Source organism: Pseudoliparis swirei, chromosome 23 (assembly GCF_029220125.1).
Source record: "Pseudoliparis swirei isolate HS2019 ecotype Mariana Trench chromosome 23, NWPU_hadal_v1, whole genome shotgun sequence".
Classification (NCBI taxonomy): Eukaryota; Metazoa; Chordata; class Actinopteri; order Perciformes; family Liparidae; genus Pseudoliparis; species Pseudoliparis swirei.
The window spans coordinates 20,657,282-20,666,591 of NC_079410.1; the positions used below are offsets into that span (position 1 = coordinate 20,657,282).

The 9,310-nt window shown below is 45.9% G+C and overlaps 1 long non-coding RNA gene across 1 annotated transcript; it reads left to right on the forward strand.

The window, feature by feature from the left end:
• Positions 1–611: 611 nt before the first annotated feature.
• Positions 612–1,272, forward strand: LOC130189366 (uncharacterized). Its single transcript, XR_008830770.1, has 4 exons — positions 612–713; positions 884–928; positions 1,053–1,092; positions 1,198–1,272. It is a non-coding gene; the product is annotated as an uncharacterized LOC130189366 (long non-coding RNA).
• Positions 1,273–9,310: the final 8,038 nt, after the last annotated feature.

Consider the following 9,310-nt stretch of genomic DNA (forward strand, 5'->3'; position numbering starts at 1 on the left):
TGACATCACAATATATATATATTTTTAATGTCATTTAAATTGCAGACTCTTTCTAATTTGACAAACAACCAGAAGAGACGGTGGAAACGGAAGAGTCAGACGAAGAGAAGAGGAAGGCGTTTTCTGGAGGTGAGGAGGGAGAGGAGAAGCAGGAGAACTCGGTGAAGATGAAGAAGATGAGAAAACTAAGAAGTGGCGACGATGACGAGGAGCCGGCCGGTCCATCATCTCAATCGATTCCCAGGAAGAAAAAGTCCCCAAAAAAATGCTTCAGTAAGCCCCTCCCCCCCACATACACACACAAAGAAGTTTGTCACGTGGAACAAAGAGGTCAACGTATTATTTTCCTGTTCTGCAGCCTCTCCCCTGAAGAAGGGCGAGAAGAAGCCCATCTGGAGCTGGCCCTATAAGATGCAGCTGCCCGTGACCTGTGGGGACCAGGCGGGGACACTGCATAGAAAGCTACTGGCTAAAGGTGTGTAAGACTCCAGGACTGAAGAACACACATCGTCTCCTCTAACGAGTGAAGCGGGGCGGATGGTGACCGGTTGACATTAACGCAGCCTGTGAATGTTTCAGGGGAGAAGTGCATTGTGGTCAAGAAACGGTGGTTCACTCCCAGTGAGTTTGAGAGTTCTGCGCGGAAGAAGAGTTCCAGGAACTGGAAGAGGAGCATTCGCTGTCAGGGCACCCAGCTGGGGAAGCTGATTCAGGTTTGCATTTTTCATTTATTTATTTGTTCAGTTTATTTACGCCAACAAATAATGACTGAATCAAATGTTCAAATATGAGAGTGAATCTTCACTGTTACTTCAACGTGTGCCTCGGGACGTGGATTTGTCGGGAGCGCCGTTCATTTTCTGTTTTGTTTCTTTCGCTGCAGGAAGGTCACCTGAAAACAGGAACGTACAAAGGAGGGTGCAGAAAGGTGAGAAGAACAACTGGTGAAAATACATGAAAAGATACATTCAGACTTTATGGTGCATCTTCTCGTCGTTCGTGATCCTGATCTGAGCCATGTCCCTTATTCTTCCTCGTGTTCCTCCTGCTAGGCCAATAGGTCACTGTTCCCGTCTGGTCACGCAACTGCAGGTTTGTTTTATTCGTGATTTGATAAAACTACAGGAAAATAGTGCTTGAATATATATACACGCTAATGTGTCAGAAAAACCAACATCCTCCTTCTGTTTTTCCTAGTGTCTGACGAAGATGAAGAAGCAGGAGAAGAAGAAGATGAAGAAGAAGAAGAAGAAGAAGAAGAAGCAGAAGAAGAAGAAGATGATGATGATGATGAAGAAGGAGATGATGAAGGAGAAGAAGAAGAAGAACAGAAGAAGAAGAAGCAGAAGAAGAAGGAGAAGCAGAAGGAGATGATGATGAAGAAGATGATGAAGAAGATGAAGGAGAAGGAGAAGAAGGAGATGATGAAGAAGAAGAAGGAGATGATGAAGAAGAAGGAGATGATGAAGAAGGAGATGATGAAGAAGAAGAAGGAGAAGCAGAAGAAGGAGATGATGAAGAAGAAGATGATGAAGAAGAAGATGAAGAAGAAGGAGAAGAAGGAGATGATGAAGAAGGAGATGATGAAGAAGGAGATTATGAAGCAGGAGATGATGAAGAAGAAGAAGGAGATGATGAAGAAGAAGAAGAAGAAGAATTGATTCTTTTTCTAATGGTTTATTTAATAAGGGACAGTGCACATTGATAAAAACTTTGCAGTAAATGTGCCAGAGTTAGCCAAGAGGCTATTTTCCATCTGTAGTCCCAATGTTGCTGATGTTAAGAACAAACCTTAAAAACATAAGATTACAAATACAATCTACAGATAAAGCAAATAAAATAAGGGAGAACAATGTTAAAATGGACAGAATAAAACATAATCAGAGATACAACGTAAAAGCTTCACAGACTAAATGGTGACATATAACTTGCAAACAGGTGAACGACAAGAGAAGACACGCAGGTGGAGTAAAATGGCACCAGCAAGTCAATAGCCACAGACGACCCGACAACAGATGTAGACAACAATTGACATGACAAGAAAAAATGAAAGTCCAACCTGGGCAGATGGAGGAGGTAGAGCCACATAGTCTAGTGCTGACAGAGCTGGGTAGTAATGAACCATTTCTTTGTTTCTGCTTAACCCCCACCCGTTTTTTTAGGTTTCTGCTCGAAATGACATACCCAAACTAAAAAGGGTGTAGCTCTGCAACCACTGGCTACGTTATTTGAATAATGTTGATTATTTATAATAAAGGGAACACATGTGAGCTTTTGTTCAGATGTGTAATAGTATAAGCATATATGTTACTGTGGTTAAGAGTAAATAAAAGATGAATCTTCTATTCTCTCATAGAAGTTTCAGGTTCGATTAGAAAAGTACACTTTCAGGATTTAGAATATATCCTGGACTGGATGCACAAGTTGTGCCGGCCCAAAATCTCCAGATAATATGTATACAACTTGTGAACAGACTCTCTGCAAAGCTTTGACTCAGAAAAAATAAAAAAGCCAGAAACAATAGTTGGAGACCTTTAGCAAAGAGAATTTAGGCAGGAGGTCTCCTAAAATTTGCATTTGGGCACATTGAAGCACCATCTGTGCACCATTTGACCTTTTCTCATGTACCAAACCATTTCTTTCACTTTCAACTTTTTACTTGTGGTGATCAGCATGCAAATACATCATTATGTGGCTTTAAAACAGTAACAAAGATAAAAAAACGAGCAAACAAGGGGAAGTGTTGCTGTGCGCGTGCGTGCTGTGCGTAAAGCCGGTTTTTGGATCTGTCACAGCGCAACTGTTGCAAGGCGCCAGAATATCTCCCCGCTGGGGAAGGGCGGATTTTAAAAAACGACACGTCATTGGAATCCTTAGAGCCAATACAATCGATTGGCACCAAGAAAGACAAGATTGACAGCACTGTGAGCCACAATAGCAGACCGAGAAAAGGCGTCACCATATTTGAAACGCCGTGAAATCCGATCTGCTGAAATTGAACTTCCTGACAGCTGATTAATATGACGCTTTACAAAAGTCCGCCTGGTTTTTAAAGGGACCTACACACACACTAAAAGCCATGCCAGATGGAAATGCAGAGGAGAGAAACGTTTTTCTTCTTCTCAAGAACAAAGTATGAATTTGCTGAATGTAAAGCTATGAGCTTGATTAATATTTCTGTGTTCTTTGGCCTATCTCCGTGATACTTTGGTGCAGAAGGATTCTGTAAAGATATTTAGTCTGTGTGAAGTCCTCTTTGCTGAACATCTCTTCTTTTATGATTGCACAAAGCTACATGTAAGCTAGCTACGGAAACGTTCTGGAGTGGGCACTGTTAAAATTATGATCATGATATTTGTATTTTTATTTCAGTTGGTGTTTGAGTTGTGTTTCGTAAAACCACTGATACTTGTAGCCCCAGTTGTCTTCTTTAATTTGATGTACAACATCAATATATTTTACTCATGTTTATTATAATATTATAGCCAGTTTAGAACAAAACTTCGTCACTGCCCCAAAGGGTGAGGCAATGGGAAGCAAAGTGGTTAAAGGTTGAATGATTGGCAGCTCAATGAATACTGGAATGTGGTTCAATCAACTGCTGCTTGTACTGAGAAAGCAGCATGACTGAAAGCACTTTTCCTGAGGGATGATACAATCCCCTCTCACTGCTCCTCTTGTGAGCCGATATCCAGTTCGTGTGGTGACAAATTGATGATGAAGAAGCAGAAGAAGAAGAAGAAGAATAAGGAGATGATGAAGAAGAAGAAGGAGAAGCAGAAGAAGGAGATGATGAAGAAGAAGAAGGAGATGATGAAGAAGAAGAAGAAGAAGAAGGAGATGATGAAGAAGGAGATGAAGAAGAAGAAGAAGAAGAAGCAGAAGAAGATGAAGAAGGAGAAGAAGAAGAAGCAGAAGAAGAAGAAGCAGAAAGAAGCCAAAACAGGAGAAAGAAGAAGATGGTGAAGAAGGGGCCGTGCGGCTGAGCGAGGCGCAGCGAAGCTCCATGGCTATGCGGGTGATGTTCTCTCCAAAGTGATGATCAGGGTTTTTTAAATGTAGCGTTGATCCAGACTTCCCTTGTGTGTCCATCTCAGGCGAGGCAGTGAAGAACCGGACCGAGCAGCCAAGAAGTGTCCGCCAGGAAGGTGTTCAAGTCCGCGATGCCGCGGTGCGGCGGGACTTTACATAGCGGTTCTCCTCGTTAGCGATAACTCCTCTCCTCCTCCTCCTCAACACGTGTCGCCAGCATGTGTGCAGGCGCTCACGCCTCCTCCGACCGGGACTTGTGGGAAGAGTATTCACTGAGACCAGCTGGATGACCCCAGTGGAGTTCCTGAAGGTGGCGTCGTGTCGGCGGGGCGCCTCTTGAAAAAAAAAAGAATCCGGTGTGAAGAGGAGGAACCGCTCAGCGTCCTCATCGAGGTGAACCCTCGTCCAGTAGTTGGAGGGATGCAATCGGAGAAAGTGGAAGCTGTAATCCCAAAGATTTTCGATACATTTGGTATTTGAGTTAAATTGGGCAACTGGTGAATCGTGTTCTGAGTCATCAATAGGCCTGCAGTGCCGATAATGACCACGACTCTCACTTGATCAGGATGAAATGGCGTCAAGCGATATTGTTGTGGAGAAAAAGACAGACCATAAATCGACACACTTTCAGATTAGGATTCACACGTTCACATCAGGCTGTCAGCTAACATCGCCTCTCGAGGTGTTCAGTGGGAATTCGGTCCGAGAGGAAAATTTCTTTAAAACGAGCAAAACATTTAAATTTACTCCAAAGGCATCAACCCACTTGGATTTAATTTTCCCTCCGGGACAATAAGGGTCATAAGAGTTTAGGTTAATTTATTAAACAAAAAATTAGAAACATTTGGCGCCTTTTTTAATTTTGGGGTTCAAATTTAAAAATTTGTCGGATTTGTAAGCGGAAAAATAATTTTTTAATTTTATTTGGGTTTTTTTTCAGGCCCGACTTAGATCCCCTTTTAAAGTTGTGGGGCCAATGAGTTTTTTTCACCCCCAATGCCACCGAGCGGGGGAACCTGTTGTTACCCACGCCCGTGGGAACGGCCCGTCGACCGTAGCCATGTTTCCCGATTTAAATTGTTGGGGTGTGTGCCAGACTTTTGTTTTTGGGGTTTTGGGGCAGGAGAATCAAAGAACATGGAAGTTGGCGTTGTGAAAGGGGAAACAAAATTGGTGATGTGTGATACTGCCCTGCCCACCAGAAATGGTTCACCTCCCCATTGTAAAAGATGGTTTAATTTATGACTTTGGGGTAAACGAGCTATTATATAGGCTTTTAGAAAAATTGTATTGTGAAAAAAAGTTCTTTAATTTTTGTAATTTTAAATTTTTAAAACAAAAAATTTCTTTCACGGTTCATTACAAAAACCTTTTTAAATTTGGCCAAAAACCTTTTACCGATTATTGCGGGGGAAGGCCCTTCAGCTTGAAAAATTTAAATTTCCTTTCTCTTTTATTGAATATCAGAAAAAGTTACTAGTTGGGTTTAAAAAAACATTTAATTGTTCTTAATTAAATCAAAACAAATGCGTTTCTGGCCTTGAAAAAAGCTGTTATAAAACTTTTTTTTTTGGTCTAGGAAATTTTTTTAAAAATTTTTGAGTTGGGTTTTTAAAATTTTCTTAACTTTAAGAAAATAGCAATATTAAAATAAAACCCAATATTTTGTTATTTGTAATAAAACCAGAACATGACAGTTTTAATTTATTTTTCAGAAATAAAAAACTTTATCACAATATTAATCAACAAGTATATAAACCTATTTTTTTAAAAGTTTGGTCACCAGACAATTTTGTTTTCCATGAAAACCCCACACTTTAATTTCAATGAGTTGCAAAAGTTGAAAAATGTCAAGACATTGCCAAGGTTGAAAAGTTGTTTTGAAGATTAATTTTTCCTTTAACCATGCTTTGTCCAAAGGCCCTTTGCAGCCCAATTTAAAATTGGAGATTTGCTTCTACTGTTAATTGTTGAGCTAATCTGTTTGAAATGTACCCCACCCCCTTGAAGCACCTGCCCAAGTTGGATTGGCTTATGGGCACTTTTGGGTTACGGCAAGTGTCCCACAACGTCAAATTTGGGTTAGACTGGTGACTGTGCTGGCACTTCATTACAGCAACAAGCTGCCTGCTTTCCCTAAATGTTCCCCCGCCCAAGTGGAGTGTTGCCGGGGCAGCCGTTGGAAGGAGAATGGCTCAATCAAGCGCTGCCCCGGGTATGGCATGGGGTTGCAAATATGATAGCCTTCCTTTTTTAAAATTTTTCCTTACAAATCCCGCCACTTTACCAGCACCAAAGAGAGACCATCATTACCCCCACCATGCTTGACAAATGGTGAGGGCACTCTTAGCATCTTTCCACCTGTTTGCGTCTCACAAATGTTTTCTGTGTTGATCCAAACACCTCAAATTGGGGTTCATTTCCTCCCTTTTTCCCCTTTCTGTCCAAGCCTGGTGTTCTTTTCCCATAACAATCTTTCTCTTTTATTGGCCAGTTCAGTATGGCTTTTCTTTCCCCACTCTGCCTAGAAGGCCAGCTGGAGTGCCTCTTACTGTCGGGGTTGACACTGGCCGGTGGGGTAACCCCCTTTAAAGAAGCTGCCCCGGAGGACCTGTGGCGTCTATTCTCAAACTAGAGACTCTAGTACCCTTGGGGCTTCTTGCGAGTTGTGCACGGGCCTCCCACTTCTCTTTCTGCTCCCGGTAAGCCATTTTTTGGCTGGCTCGAAGGAGAAGTTTACACACCCTGAGGAAATGTCAGGTTCTTTGCAATTTCCAAATGGAAAGTTTTAATTTTAAAAAACAAAATAGTGGCAATTTCAAAAATTGAAAGTTTTTTTTTTTCTGGATTTTGGTTTTGAACAAAAAATTGAGTGTTAATCAACTAGCTCAAGAAGGCCGTTTATTTTATCTTCCTGACGCCAGGGCAGTGCTTCCTGGTATCTTTTCCCTCCTTTTATAGCCAGGTCAGGTATTAAAAAAAAAATCACCCTGGACCTTTGGATACCCGAACGGGATAAGTCCGGGTTGTCATCCGGACAGTTCTTTCATTTCTGCAAAAACGCAGGCATCAGCTAGGCTGAAATTTTTAGTTTTCCGGGGGCCCCTTTTACCAATTTTGAGTTCGATCCGCGCGCCTCAGGAAGGCTGGGCCCGGGGTTCCTTGAGGAAGACGTTTTTTTTCTCAGGGGCGTGAGGCGGACCGAGAACCCGAGGCTTTTCGGTTTTTCACCAGGCGCCCTTCACCGGCACTTCAATCCTGAGATCGAATTTCAAATTTTTGCCTATGACTTCCGAGGAGCAACTCTGCCTGCCTAAAGTGTCTAACGGGCCGCCCGTTCGGGGTGCTACACGGGGGCGGACCGCTCCTGTGCGTGGGAAAAAGCTGTTGTTGACTTTGTAGCAGCCCTTCTAGCTAGCAGAGTGTGTCCCACCAGGCCAACGGGGCCCCCTACCGCAGCTCCCTTTTTGGGTTTCCCCAAGGGACCTCTGCCCAAGGGGGCCTTTGTCAGGCTCCCGAAAGGGGGTTCACCAGACGGTGCTCGTTTGCTTTCCAAACCGTTTTTCCACTTCTTCCGGCTTCCAGGAGCCAAAAGGGGTTCCCGCCCGCTCACCGGGCGTAAAGGAAAGGGATTGGCGATCTGGATGGCCCTACCCTTTGGGCCCCATGTTTTTCCCTCCTCACGCCGCGGGTTCGTAACACGTCTCCACTCAGGCTAACCTTTTTTGGGACCTAATGCGACAAGACCAGACAGGGGGAAGTTTCCCCACCTTCTCCTAGGGGGGTGGGTTCTTTTTTTCCCTTTTCCACGGGAAAAACAGGCTCATAGCGCAACTCTCCCCAGGGTTCGGGGGCCCCATAAAAATTTTTCCCTTTGCCCTAACCTTAGTGGAAAAGGGGCCCAAGGGGCCTGCCCTTTTACTAAGATGTTTCCACAGGGACCTTTTCCCCTAGGGGAAATGCTTTGGGGTCTGTGGGTGCCCCTTGTAAACAGCCTGCCAGGGGAAGGCCGTGTCACTTCCCCCCTCTAAGGAGGGTGGGCAACCCTTTTTAAAGGGTTTCCCCCCGGAACCCCCCACCAGGGGAAAAGAGGCTCCCGCCTAAGTTTCGGAAGGACCCAAAAATCACGCCAAATTGGGGTTTTAAAGGTGCCCCCGCTCAAACATTCCTGCCTCTTGGGAAAGGGTGGGACTGTTTGGGGGGAATGCCCCCAAAATGTTGGGGAAACCCCCAGGGGTCTACGGGAGACTGCAGGCAGCTCCCGGCCCCCTACCCTCGGTAACCCTTCCCGCCTTTTCCAAGGACCGGGCCAACCAGGGCGGGGGGCACTTTCCCACGCCAACTACCGTCTTAACAGGGGTTTTGGGGGCCCTTCCTTTCCAGCCGGACTTGGGTTTCCCCTGGGTCCCAGGGCCCTTTGGGCCCAACGGGTGCTACTGCGGGACCCTAGGGACAGCTAGTGTGGGAGGGCCCGTCCCGGCCGGGCCCCCCCTTCGCAGAGCAGGGCTGCTCCGTCCGGCTTTTAAAGGCCGGGCCACCGTTTCAAAGTGCAACGGCCGCTTCACCCGCACAGGGACCCCCAGGGGGGGCCAGGTTACGCCCCCTCCCCTTTTATTAAGGGGAGGCTGCCCCTTCCTGGGGTCCCCAAAGGCCTTTGGGCGCATGTAAAACGGAAAAATGCGGCCAGCCCGCTGGGCCCCCAAAGGAGGGCCTCAGGCCAGCCCCCCAGGGGTTCCCGCGCCGACTGGAACCAGGCCCCCCCTTGGGAGGGCAACGGGTTTCTGCCAAAGATTTCTCCTTTCCAAACTGCCAGAAAGTCGCCACCCTGTGGCAAGGGGGGCTGAAGAATCAGATCCACCCCGGCGATCCTTCCCCAAGGGGGCACCCGGGTTAACCCCTTTTAGGGGCCCGTTGACCCCCATCTTGTCATTAGGGGACAAGGGAAGGGTATCCCCGCAGCGGCCCCACCAGTAGTGGGGATTCCTGGGCATTGGTGCCCCTCTCTCCTCCAGAGCAGGGGGTTTACCAACCGTTCCAATCACCGAACCCGGGTATGCCCAGGGAAAATAGGGCCCAAAAGTTTGGGCCCCCTTTGTTCCCATTCACCAGAGCTGATAACGGGCATCCGTTCGGTTTCCCCAAAGGGATTTTCCGGGCCCGGTGACCGGGGTTGCCCTCAAACCCGTCGGCTCAAAAAGGTGAAACCAATTACGTGTTTAAATAGGCAAATCCCCCCATAGCCAATTCTTGCACCAACTCGTGAGTTCGCGAGGCCAGA